The 18,023-nt window shown below is 45.7% G+C and overlaps 56 non-coding genes and 1 pseudogene across 56 annotated transcripts; all 57 read right to left on the bottom strand.

Annotated features, from left to right (window-relative positions):
- Positions 1-180: 180 nt before the first annotated feature.
- On the bottom strand, positions 181-299 carry LOC139400362 (5S ribosomal RNA). The gene has a single exon (XR_011632491.1). It is a non-coding gene; the product is annotated as a 5S ribosomal RNA (ribosomal RNA).
- A 177-nt stretch (positions 300-476) lies between these two features.
- On the bottom strand, positions 477-595 carry LOC139400360 (5S ribosomal RNA). The gene has a single exon (XR_011632489.1). It is a non-coding gene; the product is annotated as a 5S ribosomal RNA (ribosomal RNA).
- Positions 596-853: 258 nt separating this feature from the next.
- LOC139400359 (5S ribosomal RNA) lies at positions 854-972 on the bottom strand. The gene has a single exon (XR_011632488.1). It is a non-coding gene; the product is annotated as a 5S ribosomal RNA (ribosomal RNA).
- A 177-nt stretch (positions 973-1,149) lies between these two features.
- Positions 1,150-1,268, bottom strand: LOC139400358 (5S ribosomal RNA). Its single transcript, XR_011632487.1, has one exon. It is a non-coding gene; the product is annotated as a 5S ribosomal RNA (ribosomal RNA).
- A 177-nt stretch (positions 1,269-1,445) lies between these two features.
- On the bottom strand, positions 1,446-1,564 carry LOC139400357 (5S ribosomal RNA). Its single transcript, XR_011632486.1, has one exon. It is a non-coding gene; the product is annotated as a 5S ribosomal RNA (ribosomal RNA).
- A 177-nt stretch (positions 1,565-1,741) lies between these two features.
- Positions 1,742-1,860, bottom strand: LOC139400356 (5S ribosomal RNA). The gene has a single exon (XR_011632485.1). It is a non-coding gene; the product is annotated as a 5S ribosomal RNA (ribosomal RNA).
- Positions 1,861-2,037: 177 nt separating this feature from the next.
- Positions 2,038-2,156, bottom strand: LOC139400355 (5S ribosomal RNA). The gene has a single exon (XR_011632484.1). It is a non-coding gene; the product is annotated as a 5S ribosomal RNA (ribosomal RNA).
- Positions 2,157-2,416: 260 nt separating this feature from the next.
- LOC139400354 (5S ribosomal RNA) lies at positions 2,417-2,535 on the bottom strand. The gene has a single exon (XR_011632483.1). It is a non-coding gene; the product is annotated as a 5S ribosomal RNA (ribosomal RNA).
- Positions 2,536-2,712: 177 nt separating this feature from the next.
- LOC139400353 (5S ribosomal RNA) lies at positions 2,713-2,831 on the bottom strand. Its single transcript, XR_011632482.1, has one exon. It is a non-coding gene; the product is annotated as a 5S ribosomal RNA (ribosomal RNA).
- Positions 2,832-3,008: 177 nt separating this feature from the next.
- On the bottom strand, positions 3,009-3,127 carry LOC139400352 (5S ribosomal RNA). Its single transcript, XR_011632481.1, has one exon. It is a non-coding gene; the product is annotated as a 5S ribosomal RNA (ribosomal RNA).
- Positions 3,128-3,387: 260 nt separating this feature from the next.
- LOC139400351 (5S ribosomal RNA) lies at positions 3,388-3,506 on the bottom strand. Its single transcript, XR_011632480.1, has one exon. It is a non-coding gene; the product is annotated as a 5S ribosomal RNA (ribosomal RNA).
- A 177-nt stretch (positions 3,507-3,683) lies between these two features.
- LOC139400348 (5S ribosomal RNA) lies at positions 3,684-3,802 on the bottom strand. The gene has a single exon (XR_011632478.1). It is a non-coding gene; the product is annotated as a 5S ribosomal RNA (ribosomal RNA).
- A 177-nt stretch (positions 3,803-3,979) lies between these two features.
- LOC139400347 (5S ribosomal RNA) lies at positions 3,980-4,098 on the bottom strand. Its single transcript, XR_011632477.1, has one exon. It is a non-coding gene; the product is annotated as a 5S ribosomal RNA (ribosomal RNA).
- A 260-nt stretch (positions 4,099-4,358) lies between these two features.
- Positions 4,359-4,477, bottom strand: LOC139400346 (5S ribosomal RNA). Its single transcript, XR_011632476.1, has one exon. It is a non-coding gene; the product is annotated as a 5S ribosomal RNA (ribosomal RNA).
- Positions 4,478-4,654: 177 nt separating this feature from the next.
- LOC139400345 (5S ribosomal RNA) lies at positions 4,655-4,773 on the bottom strand. Its single transcript, XR_011632475.1, has one exon. It is a non-coding gene; the product is annotated as a 5S ribosomal RNA (ribosomal RNA).
- Positions 4,774-4,950: 177 nt separating this feature from the next.
- Positions 4,951-5,069, bottom strand: LOC139400344 (5S ribosomal RNA). The gene has a single exon (XR_011632474.1). It is a non-coding gene; the product is annotated as a 5S ribosomal RNA (ribosomal RNA).
- A 177-nt stretch (positions 5,070-5,246) lies between these two features.
- On the bottom strand, positions 5,247-5,365 carry LOC139400413 (5S ribosomal RNA). The gene has a single exon (XR_011632539.1). It is a non-coding gene; the product is annotated as a 5S ribosomal RNA (ribosomal RNA).
- A 177-nt stretch (positions 5,366-5,542) lies between these two features.
- LOC139400412 (5S ribosomal RNA) lies at positions 5,543-5,661 on the bottom strand. Its single transcript, XR_011632538.1, has one exon. It is a non-coding gene; the product is annotated as a 5S ribosomal RNA (ribosomal RNA).
- A 260-nt stretch (positions 5,662-5,921) lies between these two features.
- LOC139400411 (5S ribosomal RNA) lies at positions 5,922-6,040 on the bottom strand. Its single transcript, XR_011632537.1, has one exon. It is a non-coding gene; the product is annotated as a 5S ribosomal RNA (ribosomal RNA).
- Positions 6,041-6,217: 177 nt separating this feature from the next.
- On the bottom strand, positions 6,218-6,336 carry LOC139400410 (5S ribosomal RNA). The gene has a single exon (XR_011632536.1). It is a non-coding gene; the product is annotated as a 5S ribosomal RNA (ribosomal RNA).
- Positions 6,337-6,513: 177 nt separating this feature from the next.
- LOC139400409 (5S ribosomal RNA) lies at positions 6,514-6,632 on the bottom strand. Its single transcript, XR_011632535.1, has one exon. It is a non-coding gene; the product is annotated as a 5S ribosomal RNA (ribosomal RNA).
- Positions 6,633-6,892: 260 nt separating this feature from the next.
- LOC139400407 (5S ribosomal RNA) lies at positions 6,893-7,011 on the bottom strand. The gene has a single exon (XR_011632533.1). It is a non-coding gene; the product is annotated as a 5S ribosomal RNA (ribosomal RNA).
- Positions 7,012-7,269: 258 nt separating this feature from the next.
- Positions 7,270-7,388, bottom strand: LOC139400406 (5S ribosomal RNA). The gene has a single exon (XR_011632532.1). It is a non-coding gene; the product is annotated as a 5S ribosomal RNA (ribosomal RNA).
- A 177-nt stretch (positions 7,389-7,565) lies between these two features.
- LOC139400405 (5S ribosomal RNA) lies at positions 7,566-7,684 on the bottom strand. The gene has a single exon (XR_011632531.1). It is a non-coding gene; the product is annotated as a 5S ribosomal RNA (ribosomal RNA).
- A 177-nt stretch (positions 7,685-7,861) lies between these two features.
- Positions 7,862-7,970, bottom strand: LOC139400364 (5S ribosomal RNA; annotated as a pseudogene).
- A 177-nt stretch (positions 7,971-8,147) lies between these two features.
- Positions 8,148-8,266, bottom strand: LOC139400404 (5S ribosomal RNA). The gene has a single exon (XR_011632530.1). It is a non-coding gene; the product is annotated as a 5S ribosomal RNA (ribosomal RNA).
- Positions 8,267-8,443: 177 nt separating this feature from the next.
- Positions 8,444-8,562, bottom strand: LOC139400403 (5S ribosomal RNA). Its single transcript, XR_011632529.1, has one exon. It is a non-coding gene; the product is annotated as a 5S ribosomal RNA (ribosomal RNA).
- A 177-nt stretch (positions 8,563-8,739) lies between these two features.
- Positions 8,740-8,858, bottom strand: LOC139400402 (5S ribosomal RNA). Its single transcript, XR_011632528.1, has one exon. It is a non-coding gene; the product is annotated as a 5S ribosomal RNA (ribosomal RNA).
- A 177-nt stretch (positions 8,859-9,035) lies between these two features.
- On the bottom strand, positions 9,036-9,154 carry LOC139400401 (5S ribosomal RNA). Its single transcript, XR_011632527.1, has one exon. It is a non-coding gene; the product is annotated as a 5S ribosomal RNA (ribosomal RNA).
- Positions 9,155-9,414: 260 nt separating this feature from the next.
- LOC139400400 (5S ribosomal RNA) lies at positions 9,415-9,533 on the bottom strand. The gene has a single exon (XR_011632526.1). It is a non-coding gene; the product is annotated as a 5S ribosomal RNA (ribosomal RNA).
- A 177-nt stretch (positions 9,534-9,710) lies between these two features.
- On the bottom strand, positions 9,711-9,829 carry LOC139400399 (5S ribosomal RNA). Its single transcript, XR_011632525.1, has one exon. It is a non-coding gene; the product is annotated as a 5S ribosomal RNA (ribosomal RNA).
- Positions 9,830-10,006: 177 nt separating this feature from the next.
- LOC139400398 (5S ribosomal RNA) lies at positions 10,007-10,125 on the bottom strand. Its single transcript, XR_011632524.1, has one exon. It is a non-coding gene; the product is annotated as a 5S ribosomal RNA (ribosomal RNA).
- A 177-nt stretch (positions 10,126-10,302) lies between these two features.
- On the bottom strand, positions 10,303-10,421 carry LOC139400396 (5S ribosomal RNA). The gene has a single exon (XR_011632522.1). It is a non-coding gene; the product is annotated as a 5S ribosomal RNA (ribosomal RNA).
- A 260-nt stretch (positions 10,422-10,681) lies between these two features.
- LOC139400395 (5S ribosomal RNA) lies at positions 10,682-10,800 on the bottom strand. The gene has a single exon (XR_011632521.1). It is a non-coding gene; the product is annotated as a 5S ribosomal RNA (ribosomal RNA).
- Positions 10,801-10,977: 177 nt separating this feature from the next.
- LOC139400394 (5S ribosomal RNA) lies at positions 10,978-11,096 on the bottom strand. Its single transcript, XR_011632520.1, has one exon. It is a non-coding gene; the product is annotated as a 5S ribosomal RNA (ribosomal RNA).
- A 260-nt stretch (positions 11,097-11,356) lies between these two features.
- LOC139400393 (5S ribosomal RNA) lies at positions 11,357-11,475 on the bottom strand. The gene has a single exon (XR_011632519.1). It is a non-coding gene; the product is annotated as a 5S ribosomal RNA (ribosomal RNA).
- Positions 11,476-11,652: 177 nt separating this feature from the next.
- LOC139400392 (5S ribosomal RNA) lies at positions 11,653-11,771 on the bottom strand. Its single transcript, XR_011632518.1, has one exon. It is a non-coding gene; the product is annotated as a 5S ribosomal RNA (ribosomal RNA).
- Positions 11,772-12,031: 260 nt separating this feature from the next.
- On the bottom strand, positions 12,032-12,150 carry LOC139400391 (5S ribosomal RNA). Its single transcript, XR_011632517.1, has one exon. It is a non-coding gene; the product is annotated as a 5S ribosomal RNA (ribosomal RNA).
- A 177-nt stretch (positions 12,151-12,327) lies between these two features.
- On the bottom strand, positions 12,328-12,446 carry LOC139400390 (5S ribosomal RNA). The gene has a single exon (XR_011632516.1). It is a non-coding gene; the product is annotated as a 5S ribosomal RNA (ribosomal RNA).
- Positions 12,447-12,623: 177 nt separating this feature from the next.
- On the bottom strand, positions 12,624-12,742 carry LOC139400389 (5S ribosomal RNA). Its single transcript, XR_011632515.1, has one exon. It is a non-coding gene; the product is annotated as a 5S ribosomal RNA (ribosomal RNA).
- A 260-nt stretch (positions 12,743-13,002) lies between these two features.
- On the bottom strand, positions 13,003-13,121 carry LOC139400388 (5S ribosomal RNA). The gene has a single exon (XR_011632514.1). It is a non-coding gene; the product is annotated as a 5S ribosomal RNA (ribosomal RNA).
- A 177-nt stretch (positions 13,122-13,298) lies between these two features.
- Positions 13,299-13,417, bottom strand: LOC139400386 (5S ribosomal RNA). The gene has a single exon (XR_011632513.1). It is a non-coding gene; the product is annotated as a 5S ribosomal RNA (ribosomal RNA).
- A 177-nt stretch (positions 13,418-13,594) lies between these two features.
- LOC139400384 (5S ribosomal RNA) lies at positions 13,595-13,713 on the bottom strand. The gene has a single exon (XR_011632511.1). It is a non-coding gene; the product is annotated as a 5S ribosomal RNA (ribosomal RNA).
- Positions 13,714-13,890: 177 nt separating this feature from the next.
- LOC139400383 (5S ribosomal RNA) lies at positions 13,891-14,009 on the bottom strand. Its single transcript, XR_011632510.1, has one exon. It is a non-coding gene; the product is annotated as a 5S ribosomal RNA (ribosomal RNA).
- Positions 14,010-14,186: 177 nt separating this feature from the next.
- On the bottom strand, positions 14,187-14,305 carry LOC139400382 (5S ribosomal RNA). The gene has a single exon (XR_011632509.1). It is a non-coding gene; the product is annotated as a 5S ribosomal RNA (ribosomal RNA).
- Positions 14,306-14,482: 177 nt separating this feature from the next.
- LOC139400380 (5S ribosomal RNA) lies at positions 14,483-14,601 on the bottom strand. The gene has a single exon (XR_011632508.1). It is a non-coding gene; the product is annotated as a 5S ribosomal RNA (ribosomal RNA).
- A 177-nt stretch (positions 14,602-14,778) lies between these two features.
- LOC139400379 (5S ribosomal RNA) lies at positions 14,779-14,897 on the bottom strand. The gene has a single exon (XR_011632507.1). It is a non-coding gene; the product is annotated as a 5S ribosomal RNA (ribosomal RNA).
- Positions 14,898-15,074: 177 nt separating this feature from the next.
- LOC139400378 (5S ribosomal RNA) lies at positions 15,075-15,193 on the bottom strand. Its single transcript, XR_011632506.1, has one exon. It is a non-coding gene; the product is annotated as a 5S ribosomal RNA (ribosomal RNA).
- Positions 15,194-15,370: 177 nt separating this feature from the next.
- Positions 15,371-15,489, bottom strand: LOC139400377 (5S ribosomal RNA). Its single transcript, XR_011632505.1, has one exon. It is a non-coding gene; the product is annotated as a 5S ribosomal RNA (ribosomal RNA).
- A 177-nt stretch (positions 15,490-15,666) lies between these two features.
- LOC139400376 (5S ribosomal RNA) lies at positions 15,667-15,785 on the bottom strand. The gene has a single exon (XR_011632504.1). It is a non-coding gene; the product is annotated as a 5S ribosomal RNA (ribosomal RNA).
- A 177-nt stretch (positions 15,786-15,962) lies between these two features.
- Positions 15,963-16,081, bottom strand: LOC139400375 (5S ribosomal RNA). Its single transcript, XR_011632503.1, has one exon. It is a non-coding gene; the product is annotated as a 5S ribosomal RNA (ribosomal RNA).
- Positions 16,082-16,258: 177 nt separating this feature from the next.
- LOC139400374 (5S ribosomal RNA) lies at positions 16,259-16,377 on the bottom strand. Its single transcript, XR_011632502.1, has one exon. It is a non-coding gene; the product is annotated as a 5S ribosomal RNA (ribosomal RNA).
- A 177-nt stretch (positions 16,378-16,554) lies between these two features.
- LOC139400372 (5S ribosomal RNA) lies at positions 16,555-16,673 on the bottom strand. The gene has a single exon (XR_011632500.1). It is a non-coding gene; the product is annotated as a 5S ribosomal RNA (ribosomal RNA).
- A 177-nt stretch (positions 16,674-16,850) lies between these two features.
- LOC139400371 (5S ribosomal RNA) lies at positions 16,851-16,969 on the bottom strand. The gene has a single exon (XR_011632499.1). It is a non-coding gene; the product is annotated as a 5S ribosomal RNA (ribosomal RNA).
- Positions 16,970-17,229: 260 nt separating this feature from the next.
- Positions 17,230-17,348, bottom strand: LOC139400370 (5S ribosomal RNA). Its single transcript, XR_011632498.1, has one exon. It is a non-coding gene; the product is annotated as a 5S ribosomal RNA (ribosomal RNA).
- A 177-nt stretch (positions 17,349-17,525) lies between these two features.
- Positions 17,526-17,644, bottom strand: LOC139400369 (5S ribosomal RNA). The gene has a single exon (XR_011632497.1). It is a non-coding gene; the product is annotated as a 5S ribosomal RNA (ribosomal RNA).
- A 177-nt stretch (positions 17,645-17,821) lies between these two features.
- Positions 17,822-17,940, bottom strand: LOC139400368 (5S ribosomal RNA). The gene has a single exon (XR_011632496.1). It is a non-coding gene; the product is annotated as a 5S ribosomal RNA (ribosomal RNA).
- Between the last annotated feature and the right edge of the window lie 83 nt (positions 17,941-18,023).

Below are 18,023 nucleotides of genomic sequence, written 5' to 3'. Positions count from 1 at the left end.
AGCGAAAGGCAATCTCAAAAAGTGGAAGAAATTGCATATACTGTAGCCATAATTTGTAGCACAGATTGTTGGATGAAATACAAACTAACCTTGCTTACTTATTTCAAAGCGAGGGCACATATTTCAGCCTTGTGGGAAAAAACGGACAAAGAGTTGAAATTCCACAAGGCAGTGACAAAAAGCTTACAGCACCTGGTATTCCCAGGCGGTCTCCCATCCAAGTACTAACCAGGCCCGACCCTGCTTAGCTTCCGAGATCGGACGAGATCAGGCGTACTCAGGCCGGTGTGGCCGTAAGCGAAAGGCAATCTCAAAAAGTGGATGAAATTGCATATACTGTAGCCATAATTTGTAGCACAGATTGTTGGATGAAATACAAACTAACCTTGCTTACTTATTTCAAAGCGAGGGCACATATTTCAGCCTTGTGGGAAAAAACGGACAAAGAGTTGAAATTCCACAAGGCAGTGACAAAAAGCTTACAGCACCTGGTATTCCCAGGCGGTCTCCCATCCAAGTACTAACCAGGCCCGACCCTGCTTAGCTTCCGAGATCGGACGAGATCAGGCGTACTCAGGCCGGTGTGGCCGTAAGCGAGAAACTATCTCTTGGTGCACTATGTAAAGTCAAAGTGAGCCTGAAACAGCTGTTGCATTTTCACCATTTAGATAAGCATCTTTGTGTCACTCAAAAAGTGGAAGAAATTGCATATACTGTAGCCATAATTTGTAGCACAGATTGTTGGATGAAATACAAACTAACCTTGCTTACTTATTTCAAAGCGAGGGCACATATTTCAGCCTTGTGGGAAAAAACGGACAAAGAGTTGAAATTCCACAAGGCAGTGACAAAAAGCTTACAGCACCTGGTATTCCCAGGCGGTCTCCCATCCAAGTACTAACCAGGCCCGACCCTGCTTAGCTTCCGAGATCGGACGAGATCAGGCGTACTCAGGCCGGTGTGGCCGTAAGCGAAAGGCAATCTCAAAAAGTGGAAGAAATTGCATATACTGTAGCCATAATTTGTAGCACAGATTGTTGGATGAAATACAAACTAACCTTGCTTACTTATTTCAAAGCGAGGGCACATATTTCAGCCTTGTGGGAAAAAACGGACAAAGAGTTGAAATTCCACAAGGCAGTGACAAAAAGCTTACAGCACCTGGTATTCCCAGGCGGTCTCCCATCCAAGTACTAACCAGGCCCGACCCTGCTTAGCTTCCGAGATCGGACGAGATCAGGCGTACTCAGGCCGGTGTGGCCGTAAGCGAAAGGCAATCTCAAAAAGTGGATGAAATTGCATATACTGTAGCCATAATTTGTAGCACAGATTGTTGGATGAAATACAAACTAACCTTGCTTACTTATTTCAAAGCGAGGGCACATATTTCAGCCTTGTGGGAAAAAACGGACAAAGAGTTGAAATTCCACAAGGCAGTGACAAAAAGCTTACAGCACCTGGTATTCCCAGGCGGTCTCCCATCCAAGTACTAACCAGGCCCGACCCTGCTTAGCTTCCGAGATCGGACGAGATCAGGCGTACTCAGGCCGGTGTGGCCGTAAGCGAAAGGCAATCTCAAAAAGTGGATGAAATTGCATATACTGTAGCCATAATTTGTAGCACAGATTGTTGGATGAAATACAAACTAACCTTGCTTACTTATTTCAAAGCGAGGGCACATATTTCAGCCTTGTGGGAAAAAACGGACAAAGAGTTGAAATTCCACAAGGCAGTGACAAAAAGCTTACAGCACCTGGTATTCCCAGGCGGTCTCCCATCCAAGTACTAACCAGGCCCGACCCTGCTTAGCTTCCGAGATCGGACGAGATCAGGCGTACTCAGGCCGGTGTGGCCGTAAGCGAAAGGCAATCTCAAAAAGTGGAAGAAATTGCATATACTGTAGCCATAATTTGTAGCACAGATTGTTGGATGAAATACAAACTAACCTTGCTTACTTATTTCAAAGCGAGGGCACATATTTCAGCCTTGTGGGAAAAAACGGACAAAGAGTTGAAATTCCACAAGGCAGTGACAAAAAGCTTACAGCACCTGGTATTCCCAGGCGGTCTCCCATCCAAGTACTAACCAGGCCCGACCCTGCTTAGCTTCCGAGATCGGACGAGATCAGGCGTACTCAGGCCGGTGTGGCCGTAAGCGAGAAACTATCTCTTGGTGCACTATGTAAAGTCAAAGTGAGCCTGATTAACAGCTGTTGCATTTTCACCATTTAGATAAGCATCTTTGTGTCACTCAAAAAGTGGAAGAAATTGCATATACTGTAGCCATAATTTGTAGCACAGATTGTTGGATGAAATACAAACTAACCTTGCTTACTTATTTCAAAGCGAGGGCACATATTTCAGCCTTGTGGGAAAAAACGGACAAAGAGTTGAAATTCCACAAGGCAGTGACAAAAAGCTTACAGCACCTGGTATTCCCAGGCGGTCTCCCATCCAAGTACTAACCAGGCCCGACCCTGCTTAGCTTCCGAGATCGGACGAGATCAGGCGTACTCAGGCCGGTGTGGCCGTAAGCGAAAGGCAATCTCAAAAAGTGGATGAAATTGCATATACTGTAGCCATAATTTGTAGCACAGATTGTTGGATGAAATACAAACTAACCTTGCTTACTTATTTCAAAGCGAGGGCACATATTTCAGCCTTGTGGGAAAAAACGGACAAAGAGTTGAAATTCCACAAGGCAGTGACAAAAAGCTTACAGCACCTGGTATTCCCAGGCGGTCTCCCATCCAAGTACTAACCAGGCCCGACCCTGCTTAGCTTCCGAGATCGGACGAGATCAGGCGTACTCAGGCCGGTGTGGCCGTAAGCGAAAGGCAATCTCAAAAAGTGGATGAAATTGCATATACTGTAGCCATAATTTGTAGCACAGATTGTTGGATGAAATACAAACTAACCTTGCTTACTTATTTCAAAGCGAGGGCACATATTTCAGCCTTGTGGGAAAAAACGGACAAAGAGTTGAAATTCCACAAGGCAGTGACAAAAAGCTTACAGCACCTGGTATTCCCAGGCGGTCTCCCATCCAAGTACTAACCAGGCCCGACCCTGCTTAGCTTCCGAGATCGGACGAGATCAGGCGTACTCAGGCCGGTGTGGCCGTAAGCGAGAAACTATCTCTTGGTGCACTATGTAAAGTCAAAGTGAGCCTGATTAACAGCTGTTGCATTTTCACCATTTAGATAAGCATCTTTGTGTCACTCAAAAAGTGGAAGAAATTGCATATACTGTAGCCATAATTTGTAGCACAGATTGTTGGATGAAATACAAACTAACCTTGCTTACTTATTTCAAAGCGAGGGCACATATTTCAGCCTTGTGGGAAAAAACGGACAAAGAGTTGAAATTCCACAAGGCAGTGACAAAAAGCTTACAGCACCTGGTATTCCCAGGCGGTCTCCCATCCAAGTACTAACCAGGCCCGACCCTGCTTAGCTTCCGAGATCGGACGAGATCAGGCGTACTCAGGCCGGTGTGGCCGTAAGCGAAAGGCAATCTCAAAAAGTGGATGAAATTGCATATACTGTAGCCATAATTTGTAGCACAGATTGTTGGATGAAATACAAACTAACCTTGCTTACTTATTTCAAAGCGAGGGCACATATTTCAGCCTTGTGGGAAAAAACGGACAAAGAGTTGAAATTCCACAAGGCAGTGACAAAAAGCTTACAGCACCTGGTATTCCCAGGCGGTCTCCCATCCAAGTACTAACCAGGCCCGACCCTGCTTAGCTTCCGAGATCGGACGAGATCAGGCGTACTCAGGCCGGTGTGGCCGTAAGCGAAAGGCAATCTCAAAAAGTGGAAGAAATTGCATATACTGTAGCCATAATTTGTAGCACAGATTGTTGGATGAAATACAAACTAACCTTGCTTACTTATTTCAAAGCGAGGGCACATATTTCAGCCTTGTGGGAAAAAACGGACAAAGAGTTGAAATTCCACAAGGCAGTGACAAAAAGCTTACAGCACCTGGTATTCCCAGGCGGTCTCCCATCCAAGTACTAACCAGGCCCGACCCTGCTTAGCTTCCGAGATCGGACGAGATCAGGCGTACTCAGGCCGGTGTGGCCGTAAGCGAGAAACTATCTCTTGGTGCACTATGTAAAGTCAAAGTGAGCCTGATTAACAGCTGTTGCATTTTCACCATTTAGATAAGCATCTTTGTGTCACTCAAAAAGTGGAAGAAATTGCATATACTGTAGCCATAATTTGTAGCACAGATTGTTGGATGAAATACAAACTAACCTTGCTTACTTATTTCAAAGCGAGGGCACATATTTCAGCCTTGTGGGAAAAAACGGACAAAGAGTTGAAATTCCACAAGGCAGTGACAAAAAGCTTACAGCACCTGGTATTCCCAGGCGGTCTCCCATCCAAGTACTAACCAGGCCCGACCCTGCTTAGCTTCCGAGATCGGACGAGATCAGGCGTACTCAGGCCGGTGTGGCCGTAAGCGAAAGGCAATCTCAAAAAGTGGATGAAATTGCATATACTGTAGCCATAATTTGTAGCACAGATTGTTGGATGAAATACAAACTAACCTTGCTTACTTATTTCAAAGCGAGGGCACATATTTCAGCCTTGTGGGAAAAAACGGACAAAGAGTTGAAATTCCACAAGGCAGTGACAAAAAGCTTACAGCACCTGGTATTCCCAGGCGGTCTCCCATCCAAGTACTAACCAGGCCCGACCCTGCTTAGCTTCCGAGATCGGACGAGATCAGGCGTACTCAGGCCGGTGTGGCCGTAAGCGAAAGGCAATCTCAAAAAGTGGAAGAAATTGCATATACTGTAGCCATAATTTGTAGCACAGATTGTTGGATGAAATACAAACTAACCTTGCTTACTTATTTCAAAGCGAGGGCACATATTTCAGCCTTGTGGGAAAAAACGGACAAAGAGTTGAAATTCCACAAGGCAGTGACAAAAAGCTTACAGCACCTGGTATTCCCAGGCGGTCTCCCATCCAAGTACTAACCAGGCCCGACCCTGCTTAGCTTCCGAGATCGGACGAGATCAGGCGTACTCAGGCCGGTGTGGCCGTAAGCGAAAGGCAATCTCAAAAAGTGGATGAAATTGCATATACTGTAGCCATAATTTGTAGCACAGATTGTTGGATGAAATACAAACTAACCTTGCTTACTTATTTCAAAGCGAGGGCACATATTTCAGCCTTGTGGGAAAAAACGGACAAAGAGTTGAAATTCCACAAGGCAGTGACAAAAAGCTTACAGCACCTGGTATTCCCAGGCGGTCTCCCATCCAAGTACTAACCAGGCCCGACCCTGCTTAGCTTCCGAGATCGGACGAGATCAGGCGTACTCAGGCCGGTGTGGCCGTAAGCGAAAGGCAATCTCAAAAAGTGGAAGAAATTGCATATACTGTAGCCATAATTTGTAGCACAGATTGTTGGATGAAATACAAACTAACCTTGCTTACTTATTTCAAAGCGAGGGCACATATTTCAGCCTTGTGGGAAAAAACGGACAAAGAGTTGAAATTCCACAAGGCAGTGACAAAAAGCTTACAGCACCTGGTATTCCCAGGCGGTCTCCCATCCAAGTACTAACCAGGCCCGACCCTGCTTAGCTTCCGAGATCGGACGAGATCAGGCGTACTCAGGCCGGTGTGGCCGTAAGCGAGAAACTATCTCTTGGTGCACTATGTAAAGTCAAAGTGAGCCTGATTAACAGCTGTTGCATTTTCACCATTTAGATAAGCATCTTTGTGTCACTCAAAAAGTGGAAGAAATTGCATATACTGTAGCCATAATTTGTAGCACAGATTGTTGGATGAAATACAAACTAACCTTGCTTACTTATTTCAAAGCGAGGGCACATATTTCAGCCTTGTGGGAAAAAACGGACAAAGAGTTGAAATTCCACAAGGCAGTGACAAAAAGCTTACAGCACCTGGTATTCCCAGGCGGTCTCCCATCCAAGTACTAACCAGGCCCGACCCTGCTTAGCTTCCGAGATCGGACGAGATCAGGCGTACTCAGGCCGGTGTGGCCGTAAGCGAAAGGCAATCTCAAAAAGTGGATGAAATTGCATATACTGTAGCCATAATTTGTAGCACAGATTGTTGGATGAAATACAAACTAACCTTGCTTACTTATTTCAAAGCGAGGGCACATATTTCAGCCTTGTGGGAAAAAACGGACAAAGAGTTGAAATTCCACAAGGCAGTGACAAAAAGCTTACAGCACCTGGTATTCCCAGGCGGTCTCCCATCCAAGTACTAACCAGGCCCGACCCTGCTTAGCTTCCGAGATCGGACGAGATCAGGCGTACTCAGGCCGGTGTGGCCGTAAGCGAAAGGCAATCTCAAAAAGTGGATGAAATTGCATATACTGTAGCCATAATTTGTAGCACAGATTGTTGGATGAAATACAAACTAACCTTGCTTACTTATTTCAAAGCGAGGGCACATATTTCAGCCTTGTGGGAAAAAACGGACAAAGAGTTGAAATTCCACAAGGCAGTGACAAAAAGCTTACAGCACCTGGTATTCCCAGGCGGTCTCCCATCCAAGTACTAACCAGGCCCGACCCTGCTTAGCTTCCGAGATCGGACGAGATCAGGCGTACTCAGGCCGGTGTGGCCGTAAGCGAGAAACTATCTCTTGGTGCACTATGTAAAGTCAAAGTGAGCCTGATTAACAGCTGTTGCATTTTCACCATTTAGATAAGCATCTTTGTGTCACTCAAAAAGTGGAAGAAATTGCATATACTGTAGCCATAATTTGTAGCACAGATTGTTGGATGAAATACAAACTAACCTTGCTTACTTATTTCAAAGCGAGGGCACATATTTCAGCCTTGTGGGAAAAAACGGACAAAGAGTTGAAATTCCACAAGGCAGTGACAAAAAGCTTACAGCACCTGGTATTCCCAGGCGGTCTCCCATCCAAGTACTAACCAGGCCCGACCCTGCTTAGCTTCCGAGATCGGACGAGATCAGGCGTACTCAGGCCGGTGTGGCCGTAAGCGAGAAACTATCTCTTGGTGCACTATGTAAAGTCAAAGTGAGCCTGATTAACAGCTGTTGCATTTTCACCATTTAGATAAGTCTTTGTGTCACTCAAAAAGTGGAAGAAATTGCATATACTGTAGCCATAATTTGTAGCACAGATTGTTGGATGAAATACAAACTAACCTTGCTTACTTATTTCAAAGCGAGGGCACATATTTCAGCCTTGTGGGAAAAAACGGACAAAGAGTTGAAATTCCACAAGGCAGTGACAAAAAGCTTACAGCACCTGGTATTCCCAGGCGGTCTCCCATCCAAGTACTAACCAGGCCCGACCCTGCTTAGCTTCCGAGATCGGACGAGATCAGGCGTACTCAGGCCGGTGTGGCCGTAAGCGAAAGGCAATCTCAAAAAGTGGATGAAATTGCATATACTGTAGCCATAATTTGTAGCACAGATTGTTGGATGAAATACAAACTAACCTTGCTTACTTATTTCAAAGCGAGGGCACATATTTCAGCCTTGTGGGAAAAAACGGACAAAGAGTTGAAATTCCACAAGGCAGTGACAAAAAGCTTACAGCACCTGGTATTCCCAGGCGGTCTCCCATCCAAGTACTAACCAGGCCCGACCCTGCTTAGCTTCCGAGATCGGACGAGATCAGGCGTACTCAGGCCGGTGTGGCCGTAAGCGAAAGGCAATCTCAAAAAGTGGAAGAAATTGCATATACTGTAGCCATAATTTGTAGCACAGATTGTTGGATGAAATACAAACTAACCTTGCTTACTTATTTCAAAGCGAGGGCACATATTTCAGCCTTGTGGGAAAAAACGGACAAAGAGTTGAAATTCCACAAGGCAGTGACAAAAAGCTTACAGCACCTGGTATTCCCAGGCGGTCTCCCATCCAAGTACTAACCAGGCCCGACCCTGCTTAGCTTCCGAGATCAGGCGTACTCAGGCCGGTGTGGCTGTAAGCAAAAGGCAATCTCAAAAAGTGGAAGAAATTGCATATACTGTAGCCATAATTTGTAGCACAGATTGTTGGATGAAATACAAACTAACCTTGCTTACTTATTTCAAAGCGAGGGCACATATTTCAGCCTTGTGGGAAAAAACGGACAAAGAGTTGAAATTCCACAAGGCAGTGACAAAAAGCTTACAGCACCTGGTATTCCCAGGCGGTCTCCCATCCAAGTACTAACCAGGCCCGACCCTGCTTAGCTTCCGAGATCGGACGAGATCAGGCGTACTCAGGCCGGTGTGGCCGTAAGCGAAAGGCAATCTCAAAAAGTGGAAGAAATTGCATATACTGTAGCCATAATTTGTAGCACAGATTGTTGGATGAAATACAAACTAACCTTGCTTACTTATTTCAAAGCGAGGGCACATATTTCAGCCTTGTGGGAAAAAACGGACAAAGAGTTGAAATTCCACAAGGCAGTGACAAAAAGCTTACAGCACCTGGTATTCCCAGGCGGTCTCCCATCCAAGTACTAACCAGGCCCGACCCTGCTTAGCTTCCGAGATCGGACGAGATCAGGCGTACTCAGGCCGGTGTGGCCGTAAGCGAAAGGCAATCTCAAAAAGTGGATGAAATTGCATATACTGTAGCCATAATTTGTAGCACAGATTGTTGGATGAAATACAAACTAACCTTGCTTACTTATTTCAAAGCGAGGGCACATATTTCAGCCTTGTGGGAAAAAACGGACAAAGAGTTGAAATTCCACAAGGCAGTGACAAAAAGCTTACAGCACCTGGTATTCCCAGGCGGTCTCCCATCCAAGTACTAACCAGGCCCGACCCTGCTTAGCTTCCGAGATCGGACGAGATCAGGCGTACTCAGGCCGGTGTGGCCGTAAGCGAAAGGCAATCTCAAAAAGTGGATGAAATTGCATATACTGTAGCCATAATTTGTAGCACAGATTGTTGGATGAAATACAAACTAACCTTGCTTACTTATTTCAAAGCGAGGGCACATATTTCAGCCTTGTGGGAAAAAACGGACAAAGAGTTGAAATTCCACAAGGCAGTGACAAAAAGCTTACAGCACCTGGTATTCCCAGGCGGTCTCCCATCCAAGTACTAACCAGGCCCGACCCTGCTTAGCTTCCGAGATCGGACGAGATCAGGCGTACTCAGGCCGGTGTGGCCGTAAGCGAGAAACTATCTCTTGGTGCACTATGTAAAGTCAAAGTGAGCCTGATTAACAGCTGTTGCATTTTCACCATTTAGATAAGCATCTTTGTGTCACTCAAAAAGTGGAAGAAATTGCATATACTGTAGCCATAATTTGTAGCACAGATTGTTGGATGAAATACAAACTAACCTTGCTTACTTATTTCAAAGCGAGGGCACATATTTCAGCCTTGTGGGAAAAAACGGACAAAGAGTTGAAATTCCACAAGGCAGTGACAAAAAGCTTACAGCACCTGGTATTCCCAGGCGGTCTCCCATCCAAGTACTAACCAGGCCCGACCCTGCTTAGCTTCCGAGATCGGACGAGATCAGGCGTACTCAGGCCGGTGTGGCCGTAAGCGAAAGGCAATCTCAAAAAGTGGATGAAATTGCATATACTGTAGCCATAATTTGTAGCACAGATTGTTGGATGAAATACAAACTAACCTTGCTTACTTATTTCAAAGCGAGGGCACATATTTCAGCCTTGTGGGAAAAAACGGACAAAGAGTTGAAATTCCACAAGGCAGTGACAAAAAGCTTACAGCACCTGGTATTCCCAGGCGGTCTCCCATCCAAGTACTAACCAGGCCCGACCCTGCTTAGCTTCCGAGATCGGACGAGATCAGGCGTACTCAGGCCGGTGTGGCCGTAAGCGAAAGGCAATCTCAAAAAGTGGAAGAAATTGCATATACTGTAGCCATAATTTGTAGCACAGATTGTTGGATGAAATACAAACTAACCTTGCTTACTTATTTCAAAGCGAGGGCACATATTTCAGCCTTGTGGGAAAAAACGGACAAAGAGTTGAAATTCCACAAGGCAGTGACAAAAAGCTTACAGCACCTGGTATTCCCAGGCGGTCTCCCATCCAAGTACTAACCAGGCCCGACCCTGCTTAGCTTCCGAGATCGGACGAGATCAGGCGTACTCAGGCCGGTGTGGCCGTAAGCGAAAGGCAATCTCAAAAAGCGGAAGAAATTGCATATACTGTAGCCATAATTTGTAGCACAGATTGTTGGATGAAATACAAACTAAGCTTGCTTACTTATTTCAAAGCGAGGGCACATATTTCAGCCTTGTGGGAAAAAACGGACAAAGAGTTGAAATTCCACAAGGCAGTGACAAAAAGCTTACAGCACCTGGTATTCCCAGGCGGTCTCCCATCCAAGTACTAACCAGGCCCGACCCTGCTTAGCTTCCGAGATCGGACGAGATCAGGCGTACTCAGGCCGGTGTGGCCGTAAGCGAGAAACTATCTCTTGGTGCACTATGTAAAGTCAAAGTGAGCCTGATTAACAGCTGTTGCATTTTCACCATTTAGATAAGCATCTTTGTGTCACTCAAAAAGTGGAAGAAATTGCATATACTGTAGCCATAATTTGTAGCACAGATTGTTGGATGAAATACAAACTAACCTTGCTTACTTATTTCAAAGCGAGGGCACATATTTCAGCCTTGTGGGAAAAAACGGACAAAGAGTTGAAATTCCACAAGGCAGTGACAAAAAGCTTACAGCACCTGGTATTCCCAGGCGGTCTCCCATCCAAGTACTAACCAGGCCCGACCCTGCTTAGCTTCCGAGATCGGACGAGATCAGGCGTACTCAGGCCGGTGTGGCCGTAAGCGAAAGGCAATCTCAAAAAGTGGAAGAAATTGCATATACTGTAGCCATAATTTGTAGCACAGATTGTTGGATGAAATACAAACTAACCTTGCTTACTTATTTCAAAGCGAGGGCACATATTTCAGCCTTGTGGGAAAAAACGGACAAAGAGTTGAAATTCCACAAGGCAGTGACAAAAAGCTTACAGCACCTGGTATTCCCAGGCGGTCTCCCATCCAAGTACTAACCAGGCCCGACCCTGCTTAGCTTCCGAGATCGGACGAGATCAGGCGTACTCAGGCCGGTGTGGCCGTAAGCGAGAAACTATCTCTTGGTGCACTATGTAAAGTCAAAGTGAGCCTGATTAACAGCTGTTGCATTTTCACCATTTAGATAAGCATCTTTGTGTCACTCAAAAAGTGGAAGAAATTGCATATACTGTAGCCATAATTTGTAGCACAGATTGTTGGATGAAATACAAACTAACCTTGCTTACTTATTTCAAAGCGAGGGCACATATTTCAGCCTTGTGGGAAAAAACGGACAAAGAGTTGAAATTCCACAAGGCAGTGACAAAAAGCTTACAGCACCTGGTATTCCCAGGCGGTCTCCCATCCAAGTACTAACCAGGCCCGACCCTGCTTAGCTTCCGAGATCGGACGAGATCAGGCGTACTCAGGCCGGTGTGGCCGTAAGCGAAAGGCAATCTCAAAAAGTGGATGAAATTGCATATACTGTAGCCATAATTTGTAGCACAGATTGTTGGATGAAATACAAACTAACCTTGCTTACTTATTTCAAAGCGAGGGCACATATTTCAGCCTTGTGGGAAAAAACGGACAAAGAGTTGAAATTCCACAAGGCAGTGACAAAAAGCTTACAGCACCTGGTATTCCCAGGCGGTCTCCCATCCAAGTACTAACCAGGCCCGACCCTGCTTAGCTTCCGAGATCGGACGAGATCAGGCGTACTCAGGCCGGTGTGGCCGTAAGCGAGAAACTATCTCTTGGTGCACTATGTAAAGTCAAAGTGAGCCTGATTAACAGCTGTTGCATTTTCACCATTTAGATAAGCATCTTTGTGTCACTCAAAAAGTGGAAGAAATTGCATATACTGTAGCCATAATTTGTAGCACAGATTGTTGGATGAAATACAAACTAACCTTGCTTACTTATTTCAAAGCGAGGGCACATATTTCAGCCTTGTGGGAAAAAACGGACAAAGAGTTGAAATTCCACAAGGCAGTGACAAAAAGCTTACAGCACCTGGTATTCCCAGGCGGTCTCCCATCCAAGTACTAACCAGGCCCGACCCTGCTTAGCTTCCGAGATCGGACGAGATCAGGCGTACTCAGGCCGGTGTGGCCGTAAGCGAAAGGCAATCTCAAAAAGTGGATGAAATTGCATATACTGTAGCCATAATTTGTAGCACAGATTGTTGGATGAAATACAAACTAACCTTGCTTACTTATTTCAAAGCGAGGGCACATATTTCAGCCTTGTGGGAAAAAACGGACAAAGAGTTGAAATTCCACAAGGCAGTGACAAAAAGCTTACAGCACCTGGTATTCCCAGGCGGTCTCCCATCCAAGTACTAACCAGGCCCGACCCTGCTTAGCTTCCGAGATCGGACGAGATCAGGCGTACTCAGGCCGGTGTGGCCGTAAGCGAAAGGCAATCTCAAAAAGTGGATGAAATTGCATATACTGTAGCCATAATTTGTAGCACAGATTGTTGGATGAAATACAAACTAACCTTGCTTACTTATTTCAAAGCGAGGGCACATATTTCAGCCTTGTGGGAAAAAACGGACAAAGAGTTGAAATTCCACAAGGCAGTGACAAAAAGCTTACAGCACCTGGTATTCCCAGGCGGTCTCCCATCCAAGTACTAACCAGGCCCGACCCTGCTTAGCTTCCGAGATCGGACGAGATCAGGCGTACTCAGGCCGGTGTGGCCGTAAGCGAGAAACTATCTCTTGGTGCACTATGTAAAGTCAAAGTGAGCCTGATTAACAGCTGTTGCATTTTCACCATTTAGATAAGCATCTTTGTGTCACTCAAAAAGTGGAAGAAATTGCATATACTGTAGCCATAATTTGTAGCACAGATTGTTGGATGAAATACAAACTAACCTTGCTTACTTATTTCAAAGCGAGGGCACATATTTCAGCCTTGTGGGAAAAAACGGACAAAGAGTTGAAATTCCACAAGGCAGTGACAAAAAGCTTACAGCACCTGGTATTCCCAGGCGGTCTCCCATCCAAGTACTAACCAGGCCCGACCCTGCTTAGCTTCCGAGATCGGACGAGATCAGGCGTACTCAGGCCGGTGTGGCCGTAAGCGAAAGGCAATCTCAAAAAGTGGATGAAATTGCATATACTGTAGCCATAATTTGTAGCACAGATTGTTGGATGAAATACAAACTAACCTTGCTTACTTATTTCAAAGCGAGGGCACATATTTCAGCCTTGTGGGAAAAAACGGACAAAGAGTTGAAATTCCACAAGGCAGTGACAAAAAGCTTACAGCACCTGGTATTCCCAGGCGGTCTCCCATCCAAGTACTAACCAGGCCCGACCCTGCTTAGCTTCCGAGATCGGACGAGATCAGGCGTACTCAGGCCGGTGTGGCCGTAAGCGAAAGGCAATCTCAAAAAGTGGAAGAAATTGCATATACTGTAGCCATAATTTGTAGCACAGATTGTTGGATGAAATACAAACTAACCTTGCTTACTTATTTCAAAGCGAGGGCACATATTTCAGCCTTGTGGGAAAAAACGGACAAAGAGTTGAAATTCCACAAGGCAGTGACAAAAAGCTTACAGCACCTGGTATTCCCAGGCGGTCTCCCATCCAAGTACTAACCAGGCCCGACCCTGCTTAGCTTCCGAGATCGGACGAGATCAGGCGTACTCAGGCCGGTGTGGCCGTAAGCGAAAGGCAATCTCAAAAAGTGGATGAAATTGCATATACTGTAGCCATAATTTGTAGCACAGATTGTTGGATGAAATACAAACTAACCTTGCTTACTTATTTCAAAGCGAGGGCACATATTTCAGCCTTGTGGGAAAAAACGGACAAAGAGTTGAAATTCCACAAGGCAGTGACAAAAAGCTTACAGCACCTGGTATTCCCAGGCGGTCTCCCATCCAAGTACTAACCAGGCCCGACCCTGCTTAGCTTCCGAGATCGGACGAGATCAGGCGTACTCAGGCCGGTGTGGCCGTAAGCGAAAGGCAATCTCAAAAAGTGGAAGAAATTGCATATACTGTAGCCATAATTTGTAGCACAGATTGTTGGATGAAATACAAACTAACCTTGCTTACTTATTTCAAAGCGAGGGCACATATTTCAGCCTTGTGGGAAAAAACGGACAAAGAGTTGAAATTCCACAAGGCAGTGACAAAAAGCTTACAGCACCTGGTATTCCCAGGCGGTCTCCCATCCAAGTACTAACCAGGCCCGACCCTGCTTAGCTTCCGAGATCGGACGAGATCAGGCGTACTCAGGCCGGTGTGGCCGTAAGCGAAAGGCAATCTCAAAAAGTGGAAGAAATTGCATATACTGTAGCCATAATTTGTAGCACAGATTGTTGGATGAAATACAAACTAACCTTGCTTACTTATTTCAAAGCGAGGGCACATATTTCAGCCTTGTGGGAAAAAACGGACAAAGAGTTGAAATTCCACAAGGCAGTGACAAAAAGCTTACAGCACCTGGTATTCCCAGGCGGTCTCCCATCCAAGTACTAACCAGGCCCGACCCTGCTTAGCTTCCGAGATCGGACGAGATCAGGCGTACTCAGGCCGGTGTGGCCGTAAGCGAAAGGCAATCTCAAAAAGTGGATGAAATTGCATATACTGTAGCCATAATTTGTAGCACAGATTGTTGGATGAAATACAAACTAACCTTGCTTACTTATTTCAAAGCGAGGGCACATATTTCAGCCTTGTGGGAAAAAACGGACAAAGAGTTGAAATTCCACAAGGCAGTGACAAAAAGCTTACAGCACCTGGTATTCCCAGGCGGTCTCCCATCCAAGTACTAACCAGGCCCGACCCTGCTTAGCTTCCGAGATCGGACGAGATCAGGCGTACTCAGGCCGGTGTGGCCGTAAGCGAAAGGCAATCTCAAAAAGTGGATGAAATTGCATATACTGTAGCCATAATTTGTAGCACAGATTGTTGGATGAAATACAAACTAACCTTGCTTACTTATTTCAAAGCGAGGGCACATATTTCAGCCTTGTGGGAAAAAACGGACAAAGAGTTGAAATTCCACAAGGCAGTGACAAAAAGCTTACAGCACCTGGTATTCCCAGGCGGTCTCCCATCCAAGTACTAACCAGGCCCGACCCTGCTTAGCTTCCGAGATCGGACGAGATCAGGCGTACTCAGGCCGGTGTGGCCGTAAGCGAAAGGCAATCTCAAAAAGTGGATGAAATTGCATATACTGTAGCCATAATTTGTAGCACAGATTGTTGGATGAAATACAAACTAACCTTGCTTACTTATTTCAAAGCGAGGGCACATATTTCAGCCTTGTGGGAAAAAACGGACAAAGAGTTGAAATTCCACAAGGCAGTGACAAAAAGCTTACAGCACCTGGTATTCCCAGGCGGTCTCCCATCCAAGTACTAACCAGGCCCGACCCTGCTTAGCTTCCGAGATCGGACGAGATCAGGCGTACTCAGGCCGGTGTGGCCGTAAGCAAAAGGCAATCTCAAAAAGTGGATGAAATTGCATATACTGTAGCCATAATTTGTAGCACAGATTGTTGGATGAAATACAAACTAACCTTGCTTACTTATTTCAAAGCGAGGGCACATATTTCAGCCTTGTGGGAAAAAACGGACAAAGAGTTGAAATTCCACAAGGCAGTGACAAAAAGCTTACAGCACCTGGTATTCCCAGGCGGTCTCCCATCCAAGTACTAACCAGGCCCGACCCTGCTTAGCTTCCGAGATCGGACGAGATCAGGCGTACTCAGGCCGGTGTGGCCGTAAGCGAAAGGCAATCTCAAAAAGTGGATGAAATTGCATATACTGTAGCCATAATTTGTAGCACAGATTGTTGGATGAAATACAAACTAACCTTGCTTACTTATTTCAAAGCGAGGGCACATATTTCAGCCTTGTGGGAAAAAACGGACAAAGAGTTGAAATTCCACAAGGCAGTGACAAAAAGCTTACAGCACCTGGTATTCCCAGGCGGTCTCCCATCCAAGTACTAACCAGGCCCGACCCTGCTTAGCTTCCGAGATCGGACGAGATCAGGCGTACTCAGGCCGGTGTGGCCGTAAGCGAAAGGCAATCTCAAAAAGTGGATGAAATTGCATATACTGTAGCCATAATTTGTAGCACAGATTGTTGGATGAAATACAAACTAACCTTGCTTACTTATTTCAAAGCGAGGGCACATATTTCAGCCTTGTGGGAAAAAACGGACAAAGAGTTGAAATTCCACAAGGCAGTGACAAAAAGCTTACAGCACCTGGTATTCCCAGGCGGTCTCCCATCCAAGTACTAACCAGGCCCGACCCTGCTTAGCTTCCGAGATCGGACGAGATCAGGCGTACTCAGGCCGGTGTGGCCGTAAGCGAAAGGCAATCTCAAAAAGTGGATGAAATTGCATATACTGTAGCCATAATTTGTAGCACAGATTGTTGGATGAAATACAAACTAACCTTGCTTACTTATTTCAAAGCGAGGGCACATATTTCAGCCTTGTGGGAAAAAACGGACAAAGAGTTGAAATTCCACAAGGCAGTGACAAAAAGCTTACAGCACCTGGTATTCCCAGGCGGTCTCCCATCCAAGTACTAACCAGGCCCGACCCTGCTTAGCTTCCGAGATCGGACGAGATCAGGCGTACTCAGGCCGGTGTGGCCGTAAGCGAAAGGCAATCTCAAAAAGTGGATGAAATTGCATATACTGTAGCCATAATTTGTAGCACAGATTGTTGGATGAAATACAAACTAACCTTGCTTACTTATTTCAAAGCGAGGGCACATATTTCAGCCTTGTGGGAAAAAACGGACAAAGAGTTGAAATTCCACAAGGCAGTGACAAAAAGCTTACAGCACCTGGTATTCCCAGGCGGTCTCCCATCCAAGTACTAACCAGGCCCGACCCTGCTTAGCTTCCGAGATCGGACGAGATCAGGCGTACTCAGGCCGGTGTGGCCGTAAGCGAGAAACTATCTCTTGGTGCACTATGTAAAGTCAAAGTGAGCCTGATTAACAGCTGTTGCATTTTCACCATTTAGATAAGCATCTTTGTGTCACTCAAAAAGTGGAAGAAATTGCATATACTGTAGCCATAATTTGTAGCACAGATTGTTGGATGAAATACAAACTAACCTTGCTTACTTATTTCAAAGCGAGGGCACATATTTCAGCCTTGTGGGAAAAAACGGACAAAGAGTTGAAATTCCACAAGGCAGTGACAAAAAGCTTACAGCACCTGGTATTCCCAGGCGGTCTCCCATCCAAGTACTAACCAGGCCCGACCCTGCTTAGCTTCCGAGATCGGACGAGATCAGGCGTACTCAGGCCGGTGTGGCCGTAAGCGAAAGGCAATCTCAAAAAGTGGATGAAATTGCATATACTGTAGCCATAATTTGTAGCACAGATTGTTGGATGAAATACAAACTAACCTTGCTTACTTATTTCAAAGCGAGGGCACATATTTCAGCCTTGTGGGAAAAAACGGACAAAGAGTTGAAATTCCACAAGGCAGTGACAAAAAGCTTACAGCACCTGGTATTCCCAGGCGGTCTCCCATCCAAGTACTAACCAGGCCCGACCCTGCTTAGCTTCCGAGATCGGACGAGATCAGGCGTACTCAGGCCGGTGTGGCCGTAAGCGAAAGGCAATCTCAAAAAGTGGAAGAAATTGCATATACTGTAGCCATAATTTGTAGCACAGATTGTTGGATGAAATACAAACTAACCTTGCTTACTTATTTCAAAGCGAGGGCACATATTTCAGCCTTGTGGGAAAAAACGGACAAAGAGTTGAAATTCCACAAGGCAGTGACAAAAAGCTTACAGCACCTGGTATTCCCAGGCGGTCTCCCATCCAAGTACTAACCAGGCCCGACCCTGCTTAGCTTCCGAGATCGGACGAGATCAGGCGTACTCAGGCCGGTGTGGCCGTAAGCGAAAGGCAATCTCAAAAAGTGGATGAAATTGCATATACTGTAGCCATAATTTGTAGCACAGATTGTTGGATGAAATACAAACT

This window comes from Oncorhynchus clarkii, unplaced genomic scaffold (genome assembly GCF_045791955.1).
Source record: "Oncorhynchus clarkii lewisi isolate Uvic-CL-2024 unplaced genomic scaffold, UVic_Ocla_1.0 unplaced_contig_1059_pilon_pilon, whole genome shotgun sequence".
Taxonomy (NCBI): Eukaryota; Metazoa; Chordata; class Actinopteri; order Salmoniformes; family Salmonidae; genus Oncorhynchus; species Oncorhynchus clarkii.
This window is presented reverse-complemented; position numbering and strand designations above follow the sequence as displayed.